General features: G+C 37.3%; 5 long non-coding RNA genes across 5 annotated transcripts; 3 read left to right on the top strand and 2 right to left on the bottom strand.

Moving 5' to 3' along the window:
- The first annotated feature begins 2,303 nt into the window (after window positions 1-2,303).
- Window positions 2,304-7,273, top strand: LOC128200097 (uncharacterized). The gene is made up of 2 exons (XR_008252529.1): window positions 2,304-4,499; window positions 4,717-7,273. It is a non-coding gene; the product is annotated as an uncharacterized LOC128200097 (long non-coding RNA).
- Window positions 7,274-8,884: 1,611 nt separating this feature from the next.
- On the top strand, window positions 8,885-11,763 carry LOC128200088 (uncharacterized). The gene is made up of 2 exons (XR_008252524.1): window positions 8,885-9,694; window positions 10,212-11,763. It is a non-coding gene; the product is annotated as an uncharacterized LOC128200088 (long non-coding RNA).
- Window positions 10,938-11,981, bottom strand: LOC128200090 (uncharacterized). Its single transcript, XR_008252526.1, has 2 exons — window positions 11,433-11,981; window positions 10,938-11,155 (listed from the first exon to the last, which is right to left on the bottom strand). It is a non-coding gene; the product is annotated as an uncharacterized LOC128200090 (long non-coding RNA).
- A 30-nt stretch (window positions 11,982-12,011) lies between these two features.
- LOC128200091 (uncharacterized) lies at window positions 12,012-13,500 on the top strand. The gene is made up of 2 exons (XR_008252527.1): window positions 12,012-12,625; window positions 12,902-13,500. It is a non-coding gene; the product is annotated as an uncharacterized LOC128200091 (long non-coding RNA).
- Window positions 12,295-15,426, bottom strand: LOC128200089 (uncharacterized). The gene is made up of 2 exons (XR_008252525.1): window positions 14,364-15,426; window positions 12,295-13,845 (listed from the first exon to the last, which is right to left on the bottom strand). It is a non-coding gene; the product is annotated as an uncharacterized LOC128200089 (long non-coding RNA).
- Window positions 15,427-23,624: the final 8,198 nt, after the last annotated feature.

Below are 23,624 nucleotides of genomic sequence, written 5' to 3'. Positions count from 1 at the left end.
CATTATCTACCGAGAAGCAGTATTCGTCTTGGCTTGTATTATGGGGCCCGGAAGATTTCAAATTGCGGGCTATAGAAGAGATTTCGGACCTAACGAGTCGGTGTTACCTCGTAGAAATACTCATGCAACGACGCCCAGATTTGAGGAAGTAAAGATCATCATCGAGTTGGCAATAATAATACGAAGCAGTATGGATGTTGTTAGACAATTTGCCACGAAATCGCATAATTTGAGGGGCCCTTTCTTCCGCGTTCCAAAAGATGTCGTAACAATAGTCGGCTTTGCTGTTTCTGATATAGCGAAGCGCACCTTCTCAAATGCTAACAATTAGAAAGTCATCGCTAAGCACGAAGGCACAAGGCACCACATCATTTCCTTCTCCATCGCAAAAAACTGGCGATACAACAGAAACTTGGCAAAACTATTAAATCTCAAGAACACAAATGTTCATAAATTGCATGTGTTCAGTGCTTACTTGAGTACATTACTACTGACAGTGATCGCACAATATATCAGCCAATTCTCACAGAACACAAAAAAACATTGGGAATGTGTGTCGCTCATTCGCTGGGACTTATTCCTAAACAAAATAACAAAAGTAACAGTAGAGATATTGAAGGGAGAAATAATCTATTTCTACTGCTTGGCCCAAATTCAATATTACCACTCACGGTAATAAGTTAGTAAGTGGAATTGGCCTGATATTTCCCCAAATATTGAGATTCGGTTCATTTTCTCGTTCGAAATTTTTGAGAGTGATTTGTCGGAGGTATATGAATAATGACGTCAATAACTCATCATAGGAATCACACTTTGCTCCATATTCATTGAATTTCTAAACATAAGCCTTCCTTATAAGGGAGCTTTGCCAGTAGTTGTCAAGCTTGGCAGGTGGGTTAGCAATCACAGTTCGGCTTTTAGAGATGTTTCAAAAGGGACGTTGCTGCCTAGCATTAAGCTCCCTTAATCGCTTCTTATAACACCCAAAGGAAAAGGTTTACTCTATATACATACTAAATATGTTTATATTATATATCATGGAGAAGATATGGCGTGGCGTGAAGATTTTCTCAAGGATTTCGCCGCAGCGTCATCCTCCTTCCTGATGTCTTCCGTGCTCTTCTCTTGTGCGTTGAGGACTTTCTGTTTCCGCTGTTTCAGGCTGCTCCGGGCGGTCTTCTTTTATTTCCGCTACAATCGCATTCTATTCACGAATTGGTTCATGTGATCACGAAAATGCAGCAAAAATCCTTCAACATTTCAAACACTTATGTATTAATGTTATTTTATTATTTATGTATTATTTACATATACAGCTGAATACACTATATAATTTTATGTATTCATTGTAGGATCACACAGTGGTTATTAAAGAGATTGCATATGTATTGACATGCATTAGAGATGATGCGAAAGATGATATTGATATAAGTCTTAATAAATGCAAAAAAAATTGTTTCTAAAAGACCTAAAAATCTAATTAATACAATATTTTAGGAGATAGTATCCGGCATAGAAAATGATATTTAAAATTTTGTTTATAAATTTTCCGAATCCGGCCTTTACAAATGCAGAAACAAAAAAGGTGTAAAAAAAATGGAATGATGGGTAGATTATGAAGAAAAAAAGGAAGAGAAGGAGTTTGTTGGGGGAATACAGAGCACACATTAAAATGTCCTACAGCACAAAATTCATGAAACACAAACAAAAACTATAATACACAATTTTTAAAACCGGAGACCAACCAGAGACAAATTCGGCTAAGATTAGCAAAAAATGTCACCGGACATTCAATGAGATCCGCCCCCACGATGATCAGCAAATTAATAAAACCTGTTTTGACAAAATTGAATGTCGCAAGAATCTCAATCAGCGAGAAATACCCAGCCGAGAGCGACACAGAATAAAAGAGACATTTGCAGTGTGGGAGCGATTAGACTGAAACTGCTTTCTAGAGGTATTAACTACAATGAAGGAGAGGAGAAGTAACCATCCTCATGACGATGACCAGTGGGACTCTTCACAATATTTTGAAAGCCTCTTCTCTAAGCTATTGGAAACAGTGGTGCAAATACACCAATCACACAACGTAAAAATAGACCACAAACTGGACGGAATGGAGGGGCATTCATCGGTCTACAAAAAAACTTGCAGACCATACAAGTGAAAAAAGAGTGCCCCCCCCCACCCCATCCTGCCAACATCAGTAAATTTGGAGCTCACGGATTAGATCAGGCCAATATGCGAAACGTTGGAGAATGTATCAGACAACCTTCAGACAGAGAAAGGTCAGACAACCTTAGGTCACTGAAGAGCGACAAAATGGATCCGGCCGGCGTCGTTAGCCTTAGACAAGTTAGCAATGGCCTTAAGCCACCAAACCTGGTAAAAATCCCGAGATCAGCTCCTTTCAAGATCTACACTCAGATGGCAGCAAATGCAGTAATAGTGTTCGGTGACAAACTGAGAGTAATCCTGCGACTACGTTCAACATCCTCGAGCGACTCCATGGCTGCCCTCCAGACGGTAATAAACCCGTCGATCCCCCACCCACTAGCAGTCTCCTTCAGAGACTCGTACAGGCGCTGTCTTCACCAACTGGAGAAACAGTCGACCTGTACTGGATTAAAGCACACGCAGGGTGGGAGGAAAACGAAAGAGCCGACCATCTGGCTAAGGAGGCAGCGATGAACTCAAAAAGGAGGTCGGACTATGACGGGTGTCCTGTCTCATTCGTCAAGCGTCTGATCCGCGATCGGACGCTTGCCGAGTGGGACGGGCGATATCGGTCTAGCGAGACGGCTTCAGTTACCAAGCTTTTCTTCCCGAGCACTGTTGCTGCGTATAGGATTGTCGGTAAGATTGCCCAAACACAACACAACTGTTCACGGGACATGGCGGGTTCGCCACATATCTACACCATTTTCGGTATCGGGAGGACCCGTCGTGTCCTTGTGAGCAGTCACAGCCTGAGACGATCACACACATCCCGTCCCATTGTCCCCGCTTCAGGCGACAACGCAACGACCTGGAGCATGATATTGGCGATAAGAGCGAAGAAAACAAAGAAATGAGCAGAAAATTCGTAGAGTATAGCAGTAAGATAATAAAAACTATAGTAATTAGACATAGTAACAGGTAAAACTATATGAAAATGTATATTGATTATACAATTTAAATATTGTAATAGGAAATAAATAAAAAATAGTCATTAAAAATCTCAATCCTATTTAAATATAGTTTTTTCCCTGTAATAGTGTAGTGTTAGTTTAAATATTTTTAGTTGATACTGCTTTTAATAAAAATATTAGATATAAGAAAAATATAACTATTAGGAAATAAATAAAAGTAGCAAGACTGGAAGTTAATATCCGGGGACCGTGTTAATTTAGTTACCCTACCCCGACTAGATATAAGTTTAGTCGACGGCCCACTTACTGCGGTAGGCACCATATATAAAAACAAAAAAAAAACAGAGTAATACAAGACCCACAGATTGTCACCTAAACTGAAGCTGCAATCCTAGAACCATAAAGATTGAGTACTACTTGTAAATACATACCGATACTGATGGTCTAAAATCATTCCTTATGGCAGTCTATGTTGGAGGCCTATGTTTGCAGTGCATGGACAGATAATGGTTGATGTTATGATAGTTTATAATATTAGTAGTTTAATTCACTTTTTTAAACAAAAGTTCACTTCACCTCGTCGGTTCACCTATTTTTTTATGAATCTTTCCCCAGCTTTGTCGAAGACAAAATTATTAACTTCTGTTCAAACTCCGACCGCCTCCTAAATATCAACACTCGCATCGCGTATAACATTATTCGATACTGCCTTTATTAGATATAGACAGTGTAATCTGTGCATAACATTATTTGTAGAATGGTAACTTTGTTTTTATCTGTTGGCAACATTGTCGCGTGTGTCAATGAGTTGAAGTCTTAGGTAGCCATGTGTGATTCGTTGTCGATTCTTGTAATATTAATAAATTCTTCTAATTTGATTGCTGAGCGTTTCACTGCAAAACTATTATTCATATTAGCCTTTTTGTACCAAACTTTACTTACGTTCTCCGTAGTGCACTATGAAATTTGGTAAACACGCACTATAGAAAACGGAGAAGGGCCTAAACTACCTTTTGATTCTGATCAGTGAACATGTCCTGGTTGCGGAGATAGTCACGAGTAAAAGCTTACCGCCTATATTTGGCATATAGGGGGAGAGGGGGCACATTGATTCACGGGGCACATTGGTACAGTATCTATATCTCAAAACCGATAAACGCTACACAGTCCGGCACATCACTAGAATGCTCAAGGGCATTCACAAGAATGACAGTTGTGACACCGTTCGCCGCCAGTTTGCCATTGGACCTCAACGGTCATTAACGTGTTGAAAGTGGCGTGCGCCGCTGCCTACAAAAAAAAACGTGAAATGTAATTGTGTCTCAGGAGGATTCTTTTAGTTGTTTTTGTTATTATTTGTTACTACAGGTAAGTAACTATAGTTATTATTGTATTTTAAAATGTTTTTGATTGCATTATTATTATATATTAGATAAAATTAATTGTTTGTGGAAAAAGTCCGTTGGGGCACTTTGATACGGTAATGTGCGGGGTACAATGATACGTATCAATCTGCTCCTCTAGTGTATTAAAGTGCCCCGTCAAAAATAATAGTTTATTTTATTGTTTATTTTCTTTTTTTCAGAAAACGGTGCGCACGTACAAACACAAAACTGATAGAAAAAATATCAATGAAGAAAACATTGAAGACGCAATACGTGAAGCATTGTCAAAGACTTTATCTATACGCAAAGCAGCCGACAAATATAGCATCAAAACTGCGACCCTACAACATCGCATAGAAAAAGCCAGAAAATCATTTGAAGCTACCAGAATATTATCTACAAATGAAGCATCCTCTTCATTACAAGCAGAATCTTCTTTATCACAAGCAGGTCCATCTTCACCACAAATAGCACCATCTATGGAGATGGCACAAATAGCGTCATCTTCAGCACACACTACTACTGCAGCTTTATCATCACACACTGCTACAGCTACTTCATCAAACATCTATGGTTCCAAGTATACCGTTGCACAAGTTTTTTCAATCGAACAAGAAAAGGCATTGACTCAATATTTATTGAATTGCAGTAAAATGCACTACGGCCTTACATTGAGACAGCTTTTGACTTTGGCATACGAGTTCGCAGAATCCTCAGGGTGTAATTATCCAAAACCCTGGAAAAAAAAACAAATGCGCTGGAAAAGATTGGCTTCAGGAAGAGAAACCCAGAATTGAGTCTACGAAAACCAGAAAACACAAGCGCAGCAAGAAGCTTTGCTTTTAATAAAGCTGCTGTAGCTCAATTTCATGATAATTACGAACGCATAATGAGACAGTACAATTTTACACCCGATCGAATAATAAACTTAGACGAAACAGGCATAAGCACAGTTCTTTCTACTCCTAAAGTTATTGCTGGGAGAATACAAAGACAGGTGGGACAAATAGTTTCTGCAGAACGCGGAGAGTTAGTTACTTTCTGTGGTATTATTACTGCTACTGGTTCTTTTCTTCCTCCAGTTTATGTCTTTCCAAGAGTTCACTACAAAGATCACTTCCTAAATGGAGCTCCTGATGGAAGTCTAGGGTTGGCAAACAGAAGCGGCTGGATGACATCAGAATTGTTTATAAGAGTTTTGAAACACATTCAACGCCTTACTTCGAGCAATAAAGATAACCCAATTCTAATCATTTGTGACAACCACGAATCGCACATTTCAAGAGAAGCTGTTAACTACTGTCGTGACAACGGTATTGTTTATTTGAGTCTGCCCCCACACACGTTACACAAATTGCAACTTCAAAGGCAAATTGAAGATAGCTTTCAACGACTGGCACATTCAAAATGTTGGAAAGACTGACCATATACAACATTGCTGAACTGTCAAAATTAGCATATTTGGAATCATTTACACCAAAGAATATCATAGGTGGTTTTTCCAAACCTGGAATTTGGCCAATTAATAAACTGATATTTGGCGACGACGACTTTGCACCGATAGACATTTTCAGCACAGGTTATCACGATTTGACAGATGAGAACACTCACAAAACACAAGATTTACATTTTGTAGACTCGGAAACAAGTCAAAATAATGAAGTTGTTGATAGAGAACAAAATAAAACTCCTACTTTGGATACCGACCCAATTTCAGTGTCTGATGCTGACGATTCTCTACATGTTTCTTCATCACAGGCTATGCTTACTCCTGACGTAGTTAGACCTTATCCAAAAAAGGCGATTACTGACAGTGTCTTAAAAAGAAAAGGAAGAGAAAAGGGACATATCAAGAATATACACTGACACACCAGAAAAAAATAGATTAGAAAGCTTACGTAATGAAAAGGACAGGAAAAGAGAATTACAAAAAGCAAAACAGCATGCAAAAGAATTGAAAACAGCGAAAAATCTGCTGGGGTTAACTGAGCCAAAAAAGAAAAAGAGAGTAACTTCTTTGCCTGCAGAAATAGATTCCGATTCTAGTCTAGATGAAGTCGTGATGACGAGTGATAGTGAAGAGATTGAAATGCCATCGGAATCAGAAGAAGAGGTAATTAATGAAGAACCAGTTAATCCTGAACACATAAATATTGGAGATTTCCTACTAATTAAGTTTGAGAAGAAGAAAACTGTGATTCACTACGTTGCCAAAGTCGTATTTAAGTATAATGTGACAGAATATGAAGTATCATATCTCAGAAAAAAAACAGGGTCTTATAAGTTCATATTTCCAATTGTGGAAGACAAAGCAAGTGTGGATGTTAGAGATGTAGTTTTGCAATTACCAAAACCAACTTTCTCCAAAGGCACATCTCGAACATCGTCGCTTTATTCATTTTCGGTAGGTTTAACTCGATATAATATCCAGTAGATTGTTTTGTAATTTATATGAGAGTTTTTATGATTATTTTTGTTAAATTTTTGATGTTTGTTTAATTTTTTAAGAAAACTATTGTTTATTTTGATAGGAGGTTCTAATATTATATTTTCATTAACAATATTCAATGTTAAAGTCTGATTACTTAGTAAGTATATAACTGATTATATAATTAAGAAAATAACAGAGAATTAGTCTTGTTCTATGATGACAATATTGTTTTTTTTTGTGATTATATTTCTTAAGTAACTTAAGAGACTGATTATGGCTAATGTGCACTCTTAATAAAAAGTATTTTGCGATCTCAATCAATAAAATTGTTTTATTTCTTAATTTTAAGTAATAATACAGTTTATATTGGGTTTTTAGTCAGTTTAAATTTGCATTTCATATGGATCTAAAATACGTATCAAACTGCCCCACCCCATGTATCAAAGTGCCCCACTGGTGGGGCAGAATGATACAAACATTTTATTTTCTTAAAATCACATTATCTCTATACGTCGCCAATTTTTGCGGTTTTTGCGTAGCCAAAATGTAAGCTGACATATCAGCCAATGCACACATCAAAACAAATATTTAAATATAATGCTTTATGGTCCTCAGAAAAGAGATTTAATTTTTGTGTATCAAAGTGCCCCCCCTCCCCCTAGCTTGGCATAATTTTAATAGATTTACTCAAGAAACTCCAAGGCCCCAATTGCTAGAAATATACCCATCCAAGTCGACCTCCACGTAGTCCTGCCTGGAAACCATCGTGTTGAATTCTAGGCTTCTTCATCACGATGAGCTAACTGGCCTGTCTCTTCATCCTCATCAACTCTCACTGATGCCCCGCCAGTGTATACCGTTAGCACGGGCGGGGTCTACATTTCATTGTCATTTATTAAAAATATTTATGTAATCTAATACATAACAAATAACGTACTGTATTTACGTAACTTTTTATTCTGAAAGTTACTCCTTTGAATTTCAAACATTTAAACAAAGAAAGAACCAAGTTTAAATGAACAACAATGTAATTTAATGTCTCAGCTGGTTCATTTATGTAAATTTCTATGTTTTTACTTATAACCTTTTTAAAATGTTATTGTAAATCTGGCGAGCAAATTTTTTTCTTTATAAAATAGGAACAGGTGTAATTAAGGTAGGAGAAGCTAGATGGCGGGCTAGTGGAGAATAATTTCCTACGCTTTTACAATGAATGTAAAGGTAAGATAATTATTTTAGATTTAGCTTTAAAAATTATGAGAATTTTAAACCTTTAATAGTATAACAATATTAAATTCTCCATTGCAATATATTTGTTAATCTTGTTAGTAACAATATCTTTTTAAAAATCATAAAATAAACGGACTTGATAAAGCACACATAAGCAACTACAGAAATATATTTATTATTTGTAATAATAAAAAAAATATATTAAATTCGCAATATTCGAATTGGTGGGCACGCTTGGCAGGCGGATTGGCAAACGCAGTTAAGCTTTAGAGATGTTTTAATAGGGACGCTGCTGCCCATCCTTTGCCCTCCCTTAGTCGCCTCTTACGACACCCACGGGAAAAGAAGGGATTACCTATTCTATGCCTGCACCACACGGACTCATTCATGGATATTGTTGCCAAATTAGGCAAATGTATATAAATATTAAGAAGGATCTACTCAGTATAATGTTATTATAAAGCTTGCCTCAATCTTTCGAACTTTTTTGAATTGCCAAAGAATCCAGAGATGATCCACTAGACCCAGATAATTTAAAGGTATAGCCGGCGCGCATGGTAAGACAACGGTAGGTGCCTATCGCTCCCCGCATACTTCTCCGCCCGCACCTCGACGCTCCGAGCGCAGGGGCAGACGCGAGTAGTCGGCACTAACCACCGTCCCGTAAGCACGCGTGTCGAGGTCGCGAGCGAGACCGCCGTAACGATATACCTAACCTATAAAGGTACAAATTACCGAAGAAGCAGAACTAGAAAAAATATATGACTAGTACAAGTGAACAAAATTATGATGGTCGTACACAGGGCCCCTATATGGTATGGGTCCGTAAAAGATGAAGAAAAAGCAATAATGCTCAGAGCACAAAGGACCATAGGCATGAAGGTGTGTTGGGGCTACTGCATTATTTACTGAGAAGCAGTATGCCTCTTGGCCTTTTCTATCATGGGACCTGTAGTGCTATTCTCTAAGCAAACAGCCTAGACATCAGCCTTGACGCAGCGATGAAATATTGAAATGGTATTCACTAATTCTTAAGACGCGACACTAGCGCCCAAAGACGAGCTCAAAGACGAGCGGCATAAACGGGAACTACTCAAGGCTGTGCGATTTGACATTTTGCCATAGTATTTGGTATTCACTAACAAAAATCAGCCTCGCCTTCGCCGACAGCCTAGCCTACAGCCTCGATTTCTTATGTCAAACTCAAAAGCTTTGTTTTCTACGCTGTTTGCATAGTATTCATCTAATATATTTATTTGTTTCTTGAATTCTGTGATTATTAATTGTATTGAAATTATCAATTTGTGTTTAAAAACGATTGCTGCCCGTTTATGTGTAATGACCCATTTGTTGAAAGAAGCTAAAATAGAAAATGATTGTAAGAAATGCCGACAATCAACAACTTTATGTGATGTGGATTATATTCATCATTACCGACTTTCTGAAGAATTAATCAATATGTTAGAAAAAGAATTGTCACCATGTATGCCTGTTCCAGAGAGTTGTTAAAGCTAAAGGTTTGTAACTTAAATTTTATTAATTGATGGTATTAGGTACATAAATAAATTTAAAGCAGGAAAAAGAATACTTTGCAGTGATTGTGTGCACTTGTTTATTTTATTGAGACAAGCTTAATTGTGTCAGCAGATGTTTGTGTAGGGAACAACTAGCTAGTTAATAATGGTGTGTAACAAGTATTCTAGTATGCATAATAATACTTCTGGTGTTACAAATATTCATGGATCATGGTAACCGTTTCCCATTAGGTGATCCATAAGCTTAGTGGCCTCTGGTTTTGTATAAAAATAACTATGTCTAATATGTTAGAAAGAAACCAACTTAGTTAAACATGTAGTAAATTATTAATTCATGTCAATTAATTTTTGTTAAATTAGACCACTAAATTTAGCATTCAGGTTGAAACTATTATAAAAAATTGTTTCAAAATCATAGTTTTAAAAAACATGACACACATAAATTCAGGATTGGCTATGTGGCTAATTAAAAATAATTAACATTACTTGTTTTTTTCAGGTGATTTTGAAACTCATTTAGTAGCATGACACAAACCCTTGGACAGCCACAATAATAGTAGTGTATTGCTGTATTGTTTGTGATATGCTGATAATATGATGCAGTTACATCATCTATACAAAATGAAGAAGCACAAAAGAAAATTTTGTAGTCTGAAAATAAGCTAGCTATACTTTTTGTACTTATATCTTAAAACTATTTTCAAATACTTTTTTATTGTTACATTTTTGTCTACCTGTGAATTAAAATTAATATTATATTATGTTGTAAATGTATATTTTAATTTAAAATTATTATAATTAATTCATATTATAACTAGTATGGAGTAAGAAATTAAAAAAAATATTCATTACAAATTATTTATTTGAAATTGAAACAAGTTTATAATTATAAAATTTTATTGTAATTGTGTTTTTATTTGAAAATTATATAAGATGAAACTTATATTTCAAAATTACTAATGACTATTAAATGACATAATTTAATCTTATATTTTCAATAATGAACTTGATTTAACTAATAATTCCAATAACTCTTGTTATGTTTGGCAGTGTATATTTTTAGAAATGTATTATTGTAAAATCTATTAGTATTTTAAAAACCAAAATTGAGGTTTCTCCCCTTCTTCACAATGGATGGTAGAATCATAAAGAATTACCATTTATAATATTTTAAATTTAATTGAATAAAAATTATTTGACATTTTTTTAAAAAATTTTTAATTAAATCGTACAATGGCTGACTTTAATTTAGTCATATCTCATTCATTAGCTATAAGATATGAACTAGTGTTGTCTGATTCTCTATCAAAATTTGTTCTGTCTCTACTCGGTGCTCTTCAGTGGCAACAAATCTTTGTGAGACTACTCTCTTTCTAGTTGAGGCTGCTATTGTGAAGGAGATAAGTGTCATCGGGATACTGTCAGTCAAATGACGGCGTGGACCTAAAAATAACAATAAGACCAATTAGACACATAATTCTAAAATTATAAATTAGTTATTTATTTAAGATACTCCACAAAAATATAATTAATCCTTTTTTCTGTTCGTGTATGTCCTGTCACAAGCCATGTCTGATTCTTTATATAATCCATCAGCATCTCCGACTACTTTGCGAAGGGACCTCATTTCATGGCATATTACGAGATATGCATTTATTTTAGTTACTAAAAATATAACCTTAAAAACAATACAAGTAAATAAAAAGCACATTTTACTTACGTATTTGATAGATACATCCAAACTTATAAAAAGTTGGTAAAGTTACGTTAATTTTATTAATTATTTTTAAAAGAGAATAAACAAATACAAAAAGTGCGCCTCTGGAATGTTAAGTACAAGGAATATAATACTCTCTACGTACCTACGTATAAGTGTTATTTGTTTATTTTACGGCAATGGAAGCAAGGGTATTCAAACAAATCTTAACTTTAAAAAACAAAATCAAATGTTTGATGTATAAATTTATGTTTATTTTATATAATATTTATTTAAATAACATTCTAAACTGAATAAAACATTCCATTTGTCAATAAAATATTATATTTCTACAGTTATCGGTTTCATTTTACGGTTTTTGTTGCAAGCCCTATCTCGTCCGTGCGCACAGCCTCGAGTTATCACAGCCTACAGTTCGTCGATGAGGTTTGACACGTTAGTGAATACCAATTACCGCAGCGCTGTAGCCACGGTCGTTCGCAAGGCTGATCAGCCTAGAGCTCGTCGGCGGGCGCAGCGTTGCGGTAGATTTTTAGTGAATAGCATTGCTGGAGGCAAAAGTTCTGGCCTCAGTCTACTAGCATCGAACGCATGCCCGGACGCAGGCGCAATAGCCTACAGCTAAAGACGTTGCTCGACGGCGTAGATCAGCAATGCTATTCACTAAAAATCTACCGCAACGCTGCGCCCGCCGACGAGCTCTAGGCTGATCAGCCTTGCGAACGACCGTGGCTACAGCGCTGCGGTAATTGGTATTCACTAACGTGTCAAACCTCATCGACGAACTGTAGGCTGTGATAACTCGAGGCTGTGCGCACGGACGAGATAGGGCTTGCAACAAAAACCGTAAAATGAAACCGATAACTGTAGAAATATAATATTTTATTGACAAATGGAATGTTTTATTCAGTTTAGAATGTTATTTAAATAAATATTATATAAAATAAACATAAATTTATACATCAAACATTTGATTTTGTTTTTTAAAGTTAAGATTTGTTTGAATACCCTTGCTTCCATTGCCGTAAAATAAACAAATAACACTTATACGTAGGTACGTAGAGAGTATTATATTCCTTGTACTTAACATTCCAGAGGCGCACTTTTTGTATTTGTTTATTCTCTTTTAAAAATAATTAATAAAATTAACGTAACTTTACCAACGTTTTATAAGTTTGGATGTATCTATCAAATACGTAAGTAAAATGTGCTTTTTATTTACTTTATTGTTTTTAAGGTTATATTTTTAGTAACTAAAATAAATGCATATCTCGTAACATGCCATGAAATGAGGTCCCTTCGCAAAGTAGTCGGAGATGCTGATGGATTATATAAAGAATCAGACATGGCTTGTGACAGGACATGCACGAACAGAAAAAAGGATTAATTATATTTTTGTGGAGTATCTTAAATAAATAACTAATTTATAATTTTAGAATTATGTGTCTAATTGGTCTTATTGTTATTTTTAGGTCCACGCCGTCATTTGACTGACAGTATCCCGAAGACACTTATCTCCTTCACAATAGCAGCCTCAACTAGAAAGAGAGTAGTCTCACAAAGATTTGTTGCCACTGAAGAGCACCGAGTAGAGACAGAACAAATTTTGATAGAGAATCAGACAACACTAGTTCATATCTTATAGCTAATGAATGAGATATGACTAAATTAAAGTCAGCCATTGTACGATTTAATTAAAAAAAATTTAAAAAAATGTCAAATAATTTTTATTCAATTAAATTTAAAATATTATAAATGGTAATTCTTTATGATTCTACCATCCATTGTGAAGAAGGGGAGAAACCTCAATTTTGGTTTTTAAAATACTAATAGATTTTACAATAATACATTTCTAAAAATATACACTGCCAAACATAACAAGAGTTATTGGAATTATTAGTTAAATCAAGTTCATTATTGAAAATATAAGATTAAATTATGTCATTTAATAGTCATTAGTAATTTTGAAATATAAGTTTCATCTTATATAATTTTCAAATAAAAACACAATTACAATAAAATTTTATAATTATAAACTTGTTTCAATTTCAAATAAATAATTTTTAATGAATATTTTTTTTAATTTCTTACTCCATACTAGTTATAATATGAATTAATTATAATAATTTTAAATTAAAATATACATTTACAACATAATATAATATTAATTTTAATTCACAGGTAGACAAAAATGTAACAATAAAAAAGTATTTGAAAATAGTTTTAAGATATAAGTACAAAAAGTATAGCTAGCTTATTTTCAGACTACAAAATTTTCTTTTGTGCTTCTTCATTTTGTATAGATGATGTAACTGCATCATATTATCAGCATATCACAAACAATACAGCAATACACTACTATTATTGTGGCTGTCCAAGGGTTTGTGTCATGCTACTAAATGAGTTTCAAAATCACCTGAAAAAAAACAAGTAATGTTAATTATTTTTAATTAGCCACATAGCCAATCCTGAATTTATGTGTGTCATGTTTTTTAAAACTATGATTTTGAAACAGTTTTTTATAATAGTTTCAACCTGAATGCTAAATTTAGTGGTCTAATTTAACAAAAATTAATTGACATGAATTAATAATTTACTACATGTTTAACTAAGTTGGTTTCTTTCTAACATATTAGACATAGTTATTTTTATACAAAACCAGAGGCCACTAAGCTTATGGATCACCTAATGGGAAACGGTTACCATGATCCATGAATATTTGTAACACCAGAAGTATTATTATGCATACTAGAATACTTGTTACACACCATTATTAACTAGCTAGTTGTTCCCTACACAAACATCTGCTGACACAATTAAGCTTGTCTCAATAAAATAAACAAGTGCACACAATCACTGCAAAGTATTCTTTTTCCTGCTTTAAATTTATTTATGTACCTAATACCATCAATTAATAAAATTTAAGTTACAAACCTTTAGCTTTAACAACTCTCTGGAACAGGCATACATGGTGACAATTCTTTTTCTAACATATTGATTAATTCTTCAGAAAGTCGGTAATGATGAATATAATCCACATCACATAAAGTTGTTGATTGTCGGCATTTCTTACAATCATTTTCTATTTTAGCTTCTTTCAACAAATGGGTCAATACACATAAACGGGCAGCAATCGTTTTTAAACACAAATTGATAATTTCAATACAATTAATAATCACAGAATTCAAGAAACAAATAAATATATTAGATGAATACTATGCAAACAGCGTAGAAAACAAAGCTTTTGAGTTTGACATAAGAAATCGAGGCTGTAGGCTAGGCTGTCGGCGAAGGCGAGGCTGATTTTTGTTAGTGAATACCAAATACTATGGCAAAATGTCAAATCGCACAGCCTTGAGTAGTTCCCGTTTATGCCGCTCGTCTTTGAGCTCGTCTTTGGGCGCTAGTGTCGCGTCTTAAGAATTAGTGAATACCATTTCAATATTTCATCGCTGCGTCAAGGCTGATGTCTAGGCTGTTTGCTTAGAGAATAGCACTACAGGTCAGGTAGAGGCCTGTGGAAGTCTAGGGATGTCCGCTCTTGTTGGAGTTCACGACCAGGAATGGGAGATTAATGAACCGGATAGTGCAAGCGGTTCACCCAGTCCTTAAGGTGTGGGTGGAACGTAACCACGGAGTCTTAACCTTTTGCCTAACACAGGTTCTTTACACCAACAGATTGTAAGCCTAACATCAACGATTCAATATTTTCAGCTATTCAAGATGATCAATAAAAACCAAGAGTCAATAACCGTTATGGAAATTCAGAATTTCCCTGAAGCGTTACCAACAAATAATAAGGGTTAATAGACATTATTTATTGCTAATATGTATTAATGATATCGCTAAAATTATAGATCAAAAGTAAATTTTATACGTGGATGATATCTCAGTATGCTTTCAACGTATTAATAAAATGGATCTAAGAAAATAACAAGTATAACCCTAAAACTAAACAGAAACATTGCATTATTCAAATTAATTATTATGTTATATTAATAAGAACATAGTCTGACTTGGCTACAACCAGAAAAGGAACTTCTATTAAACCTAGTGCATGCCCACTATAATATAATTGAGAATAAAAAAACAGGCAGTAAAAAATTGGCGTAGTGTAAGATCATTTTTGATCAGTACAATACAATAGCAGTACTATTGACACAGTGGGAGAGCTCGAAAATGTGGCGAGAAAAGATGGAGCCGCACAAACAGGTCAGTTCCTGCTTTTGTTGTCTATTTCACGTTATGACTGACAAGTCTTGTGTGTACCCGACTTAACCGCCCGTACATATTATTCTGTGTTTGCAGTTTTTCTCAGTCGTCGCAATACACGCGTCCGTGTAACATCTTTTCCCCAGCTTTGTCGAAGACAAAATTATTAACTTCTGTTCGAACTCCGACCGCCTCCTAAATATCAACACTTACAACGCGTATAACATTATTCGTTCTTGCCTTTTTGTACCCAACTTTACTTACGTTCTCCGTAGTCCGCTATGAAATTTGGTAAACACCCACTATAATTGGATGGATCTTAGTAATCCGTAAATAAAGAAAATATTATTATATTACTATAGAAAACGGAGAAGGGCCTAAACTACCTTTTATCCTGATCAATGAATATGTCCTGGTTGCGGAGATAAAGTCACGGGTGAAAGCTTTAATAATTATTTTTGTAATATACATAAAAAATTGTTTATAGGGGTTATTGTTTCCTCTTTTACTTCCTTTTTTAGATATCAAGTATGTACCACATGTAATAATTGCAATGGTGACTCTATTGTACTGTTGAGGCATTAAAACTTCGCGAGAATTATGCATTGTTCAAGCTTAATGTGGCAGCTAAACTATATAGATATATAGTTATGTCTCTTAATAACTAGACGGTAAACATATTAAGCCCTGGCGTCAGCTTTTATGAGTCCGTCAGAACGTCGTGACATAACAAATTGCATATTATACACAGCATCCAAACACGTTATTAATGCATACTTAACAGTAAGCGAAACTCAAGAAGCGATGGCAAGTTGGAAAAAAGTGAGGAAATAAGCTTGAAAGAGGCTCAGTACCGGAACCGAGTCCCAGATACTATGGAGTCCACCGAGAACACTGTTATTGTCACCTATTGACCACCTGTGGTCGGCAGTCAAGAACTACTCCAAGGAGGTACCCGCGACGGACGATCGTCGTTAGAAACTCCCTGAAGACCTAAAACAATTAATGAGCGATAAGAACGCAGACATGCGATAATTGTTATCTGCATTCACATCGGCAACGCCACGGGAATTGGCTAGTACTTATAAAGTAATCTATAGGATACCTACGTGTGTTGAAAATTGCTTTCAAATATTTAATTAAACTGATATTTTTTTTTTAATTTCTAAAGACTTATATTAATTAAACTTTATAGAACTTTAATTTTTTATTTAATTAATTGGTATTATATACAATACAAGCATGACTACATGACTAATGTAATGAGTCACTCTAAAATATTAAAAGATGAAGAGCATAGGAGATGTATGGAGATGGTAGAAGAAGAACACTTGATTAATATGAAAATCAGAAAAGAAAAATTGAAAATTGTTATATTGAAGAGAGAGCTATTAGAATTAAAAACATCTTTCTAAGAAAGCCAGTTATAATATATTTGTTATAAAATATTATAAGATGTCGATAATTAACTTTTTTTTTATAAATAAAAGAAGCCTTTTATGATTTACATGAGTTCACCGAGAAATCCTCCAACGGTCCGAAGCACAAATGAAAGAAAGTCCCTCTCTTTCTGGATATAGTGTATAACAAACTGTCGGCGATAACAAAAGGTCCCCTAGTAAGGGCACAACGCCGTCATTACGTTCTTACGCTGACAGTTTACCGCGCCTCTCCCCATGGGGTGTCAGTTCGGCAGGCAAAGACTGCGCCGATCGGATTTTTGAGAAGCCACTGGCAAGATCCACCCCAACACCAGCAGAGGGGGGCATATACCCCAGACTGCTCCCACGTCCCCTTAGAGCGGCTACCTGTGGCGAAAACCCGTACCAACAAAAAGTTACTTGTAGAACAGGCACTGATACATACAGCGATAACTTTTTATATAATTAATATTTCCTTTCCAAATTTAGCTTAAAATAAAATGAAACATGATATTTTGATGCAGTTTTGTTATTTTTATAAATAAAACAACTGTCACGGACAGATCATGCGTGATCTTAATGTACAATAATACTGTGATTAAAAAGTAAGATGAAATTGTCATTTAAAACTCCCGGGCATCGAGGAGGCAGGTATTATTTTTCTAGGTTGGTAGGTTTATAGCATTTGCCAAACGTCTGTTTGTAAAAAGGTTTAATTATCTCCAAATTACAGTTGTTTTTGTAAACAACCAAAGTGAATAATTCGTCTATTACAATGATTGATTTTGTTGAGCAAAGAAGTTGCATCAAACTTTGTTTGCGGAACGAATATTCTTGTGCAGGCACATTGAAAATGTTGCAGAAGGCCTTTGGTGATCAATTCATGGTCTAAAAAAAGTTTATAAGCGGTACAACGAGTTCAAAGCGGGCCGAGAACGCGTTGATGACGAACCGCGCTATGGACGACCATCAAACTCTACCGATAAAGGTCACGTCCAAAAAATCAAAGATTGGTGCTTGGAAATCGTCGATTAATAATTAGAGACCTCGCTGATAGTGTTGAAATATCATTTGGCTCAGCCCAAACCATTTTGAACAATGTTTTGTGTCTCAAACGCCTCGTCTCGATTAGTGCCAATATGACTCAATTTTTTTTGCGATTCTTCGCGACTTACCAAAAACTCGACTCATATCGTACCGCAATCACCATACTCGCCTGACTTGGCTCCTTGCGATTTCTGGCAATTTATCACACTCAAAAGGCGAATACGGAGACGCCGTTTTAAGTCGTGAGAAGACAAAAACCGAATTGAAGAAGGTCATGGAGGCTGTACCGGAAAAAGACTATTCCGACTGTTTCAAGATTGGAAAAAGCGTTGGCAAAAGTGCGTTTTATTATATGGAGATTAATTTGAAGGGGATGAGATTGATTTGGAAGAATATATAAAGAATTTACATTTTATAAACAAATTCACCTTACTTTTTTGATCACAGTATAACTTGTTGGTGTGAAATAGGATAGGTCCATTGGATTTATTTTTAATTGTTAATTACTCGTAGTATTGTTTCGTAAACATAGTGTAATTCGCATAGACAATGAGCGATATAGTGTTTTAGAAATAATGAACAGTTTAAGTGACGTTTTTCTAAGTGTCCTATATGTCCGCATGCAACTTCATCAATGCAACATCTACTCTAATTGTCTGTGACAGTACATTTATTTCTTAAAGGACACCAACATTTAGGCACCTGCCACACCCAAAGCGTAGTAAGCCGTGAATGGAAGCAAGGGGCTACCCCATGCACGAAACCAATCCCTCATACTCGTGGGAACTACATGGAATCTTATAAAAACAAACTAAAAAACATTAAAGACGTAGTGTCCGTGAAAGACGGAGATGTGGTGTCCGAGAAGGACGGAGTTGATGTAGTCGGTGGTTCGTTAAGAGCTTCTGCTCGGATGAAGAGACAGGGTGTGGCTATTACGTGGCCGCAGACCTCCGAGCGAGAGCTGTGCGCGCACAGACTTGTCACTTCTGAGAAAGAGGGAGCCTGGGTATATCGAGGCTATAGAGCGCTTGGAAGCCAATCCAAAGGCGCTTAGCACGGTTGGATTTGCCCGAAAGGGGATGTGAGAGTGCAACGGGTATGCAGGGGGGAGGGATTGTTAATAAAGTGGTCTAATTTATTCATTGCTAGCAATACCCTATCAGGTCGACCTCCACGTGGTTCCCCCCGGAAACTATTGTGATTAATTCAAGTGGAATTCGTCTCGATTGGCTAACTGAGCTGCTTTCATCCTCATCTATCATAACTCACTGGTGCCCCGTCAGCGCAGGTGAGTTTACCATTTCATTATCACCCATTAAACAAAGTTAAGTCGGGACAATTTAGTCAGAAGTTTAAACTTAGCAGTTGCTAACCTTCTTTTAAACAACAACAGAATAGTAAACAGAAGAAACTGCAAATAAATTTATTATTATTTTTTAAATTTTTAGAAACTTCACATCTCCCCTCTTAAGGAGAGGAGATGGCAAACTAACCCCCGGCAAAAGCACAGTCGGCCGGGGTTCAGGGCCCCAGGGAGAGAAACCGGCGTACAATGCGGGCAGAATCTAAGAGCACCGCTTTCTGCATCTTTCCCGGGAGTGAGCCGCCTCGGAATCCAAACTGTCTGAGATATTGTTCCAGACTGGTTGGGATAAGACCGTTCACTGACATAACGATTGGAATGATTTCGGTGGATGTCACCCCCCACATTTCGGTCACCTCGTGAGCCAAGTCGAGATATTTTCTCTTTATTATTATTATTAAACACTTCAGTCACTTCATGATCAAGATCTTTCAGAAATAGTAACGACCTAGTTCAAAAGTAGGGACGATCTATGTCATTTAGAAGAAGTAAACAGTACAGTAGTAACAACGATCTCGATCAGAAAATTAAAGTAATAAGTATGAGTAAGAAGAAACCTATCAAGAAGTAGCCTATGCTATATGGAAGTCTTCCTTTCCAAATATAAACGCAGGCGGAATGAAAAGATATTTGGAAGGAAGAGGATGAAAGCCGAACTATTAAATACTGTATCACCTGAATCTGTTGGCATGGTTTCGGATTCCAGTTTTATAAACGCACATCTTTATGTCTATTGGCTAACTCACTTCAAAGACCACGTGAAGCCAAGTAGAGAACAGCTTATTCTACTTATTTTATACAATCACGTGTAACATAGTACAATAAAAGCTGTGTACTTTTACCGGGAGAACGACATAATTGCGTTGACGTTACCTTCTCACAGTAGCCACAAGATGCAGCCTCTTGGTAGAGGCTTTTATGGAACTCTGAAGTTTTATTCTAGCGAGTGTGAAAAATGGCTACGTAACCCCAAGGAAGAGCTATAAGCGTATATCAAATGGCTTCAATTTTTACACCTGCTTTTCACCAGGCTGCAACAACTGGTTGTGGAGTAGAACTCTTCAAATACACTGTATTGTGCCGTGGAATGTTGATCTTTTTACTGACGCAAATTTTTTGGCATGCGGTGTTAATCAACGGGAAAACCCAGAAGAGAATCAAAATACATAATCTATTCAACAAGATCCGTCAATTTTCGGAGCAAGTGTCTCGTGAGCCTACACTAGCAACTGTCTCGTTAGTACAAACATTAAACGTGCTTAATAAAACTATTAAAATGAATCCACTTATATCAGAGAAGCTATCAACAGTTGTGAAAGCGATGTCTAATCTTCAAGCAAGTTCAGCACCGTTGGCTGACCTAATTCCATTACCAAAATCTATACAAAAAAATCAAAAGTGATTAGCAAAGTCCGCCATTAAATATTCAATCTTTTAATATATTCAATGTAAATTATGTACAATAAAGATTTTACAATACAATACAATAAGTCTAAATATGAACCAAAGCCAAAGAAGATGAAAAAGGTAACTAAACCAAAGACTAATAATAACAAGAAGATTCGGAAGTGTGGTAGATTTTATTGTGGTAGAGCCACGCTGTAATCCTATATGGTATTGCAGCATGAATGGGCCGGCTCGACCGGGGAAGTACCACACCCTCACAGAATACCGACGCTAAGTGGTTGCACTTTTAGTGCGATCACATTCCGTATGGTGAGTGAGGGAGTCCGGAGGCCCATCCCATACCCATCCCTTTCCTATTCCTAAAATCCTTTCCCCAACCCCGTCCCCCTATCTTACAACACGCAACCATGGTAGTGGAATTAAAAAAAAATAACATACCCCAGGGAGGTACCAGTAACCATGTTGCTGGAGAATCCTCTCTCGAGCAACCACGCTCGGGCTGCCCTGCGTATTCTGGGGGGGGCAAAATTCCGCTCTTTGGAACCAAGGGCAAACGGAGCAAGATTTCTACGGCATCCCCTTCGCTCAATGTGAGCTTCTGCAATATCAGGGGATTACATTCTAACTTAAACGCTGTTCACCACCACCTAGAAACGGCGCGGCCGGCATTGCTCTTTCTAACGGAGACACAGATATCCTCTCCAAACGAAACTTCATACCTGACGTACCCGGGATATAAACTTGAACATTGTTTTGTTTCGCGTGCCGGTGTATGCGCGTATGTCAGAGAGGATATCTGCTGTCGCCGCCTTGGAATTCTTGAAGGTACGGACCTGTCTATTTTATGGCTGCGCGTAGACTGCAATGACCATCCTCGCGTCTATGCATGCCTATACAGGTCCCACAGCGGTAACATCGAAACCGACCAACTCATTGAGCACGTCCAAATGACTACAGATTCCCTGCTCGAACAGATTCCTTCCGCTGAAGTCGTGATTCTTGGCGATTTTAATGCCCACCATACCGAATGGCTTGGTTCACGTATAACCGACTATGCGGGAAGATCTGTTCATGACTTTGCTTTGGCTTATGGTCTGACGCAGCTTGTTTCCTCGCCTACGCGAATACCTGATGTGTTGGACCATTCACCTTCACTGTTGGACCTTCTGCTGACCACCCACCCAGACAACTATGTGATTTCCGTCGAAGCTCCGCTTGGATCGTCGGATCACTGTCTGGTGCGGAGCGAGGTGCCTCTCATGAGTCCGATTCCACCACGTTCCACGGGTAGACGTCGTGTTTGGCACTACAGGTCGGCAGACTGGGATGAGATGCGGATTTTTTTCGCATCTTACCCATGGAGGCAGGTTTGCTTCGCACTGAGGGACCCCGACGCCATCGCCAATTCCATCGCCGATGTGGTGCTTCAGGGAATGGAATTATTTATTCCTAACTCTGTGGTACCTGTCGGTGGGAAATCCCAGCCCTGGTATGGAGCCTCTTGTAGAATAGCATCTCGCCTGAAACAGGAGTGCTTCCTAGCCTGGGCCAAAGGTGTGGCGTCGCGAGATCCTAACATCAGTGCCCTTAAAAAGAAGTATAACTTTGCCTCTAGGTCCTTCAAAAGAGTTTTGGCCACAGCGAAGTCAGAGCATATTGGTAGAATTGGCAAGAGATTGGCTAGTTTACCTTCGGGGTCTCGAGCTTTCTGGTCTCTTGCCAAAGCTGCACAAGGGAATTTCTGTCAGTCATCTTTTCCACCATTGCGCAGGGAGGATAACTCGTTGGCTCTGAACGCCAAAGAGAAGGCCGATCTCCTTGGATCTCTCTTTGCATCAAACTCGACGTTGGATGACGGGGAGAAACCACCGCCGACCATCCCGCGTTGTAAGAGCTCTATGCCGGATGTTAAATTCACGCAAAGATCAGTGCGTAGAGCACTTCTCTCCCTTGAAATCCATAAGTCGAGTGGGCCCGATGGCATTCCTCCAATTGTGCTTAGGACGTGCGCACCAGAGTTGGCTCCGGTTCTTACGCGTCTTTTTCGGCTCTGTTACTCATCAGGTATAGTCCCAAAGTTTTGGAAGACTGCTTTGGTGCATCCGATCCCTAAAAAAGGAGACCGCTCAGATCCAGCTAACTATAGGCCCATAGCTATCACCTCCTTATTCTCGAAAGTCATGGAATCAGTTGTTAACCATCAACTGCTCCGGTACCTAGAGGATCGCCAGCTGATCTCAGATCGCCAGTACGGCTTTCGACGGGGGCGCTCGGCTGGTGATCTTTTAGTTTATTTAACACACCGATGGGCGGTGGCAATCGAGAATAAGGGAGAGGCCTTAGCTGTTAGTCTGGATATTGCGAAAGCCTTTGATCGGGTGTGGCATAGGGCACTAATCTCAAAACTACCTTCGTTTGGGTTGCCTGCGAGATTGTGCAGTTGGGTCGCCAGTTTTCTTAAGGAACGTAGCATTAAGGTCGTAGTCGACGGAGCATGCTCTGACTTAAAACCTGTGAATGCTGGTGTCCCGCAAGGCTGTGTACTATCTCCGACACTGTTTCTTCTGCATATCAATGATATGTTACAGATCAGTGATATTCATTGTTATGCAGACGACAGTACAGGAGATGCATTATACACCGGTCATGCAAAGATCTCGCGGACATATACCGATGAGCTCCGGAACAGACTTGTGTCTGAAATCGAAACTTCGCTCGATAAAGTTTCGATCTGGGGTGAAC

This window comes from Galleria mellonella, unplaced genomic scaffold (genome assembly GCF_026898425.1).
Source record: "Galleria mellonella isolate WM207_F2 unplaced genomic scaffold, CSIRO_AGI_GalMel_v1 utg150, whole genome shotgun sequence".
NCBI classification, from domain to species: Eukaryota; Metazoa; Arthropoda; class Insecta; order Lepidoptera; family Pyralidae; genus Galleria; species Galleria mellonella.
This window is presented reverse-complemented; position numbering and strand designations above follow the sequence as displayed.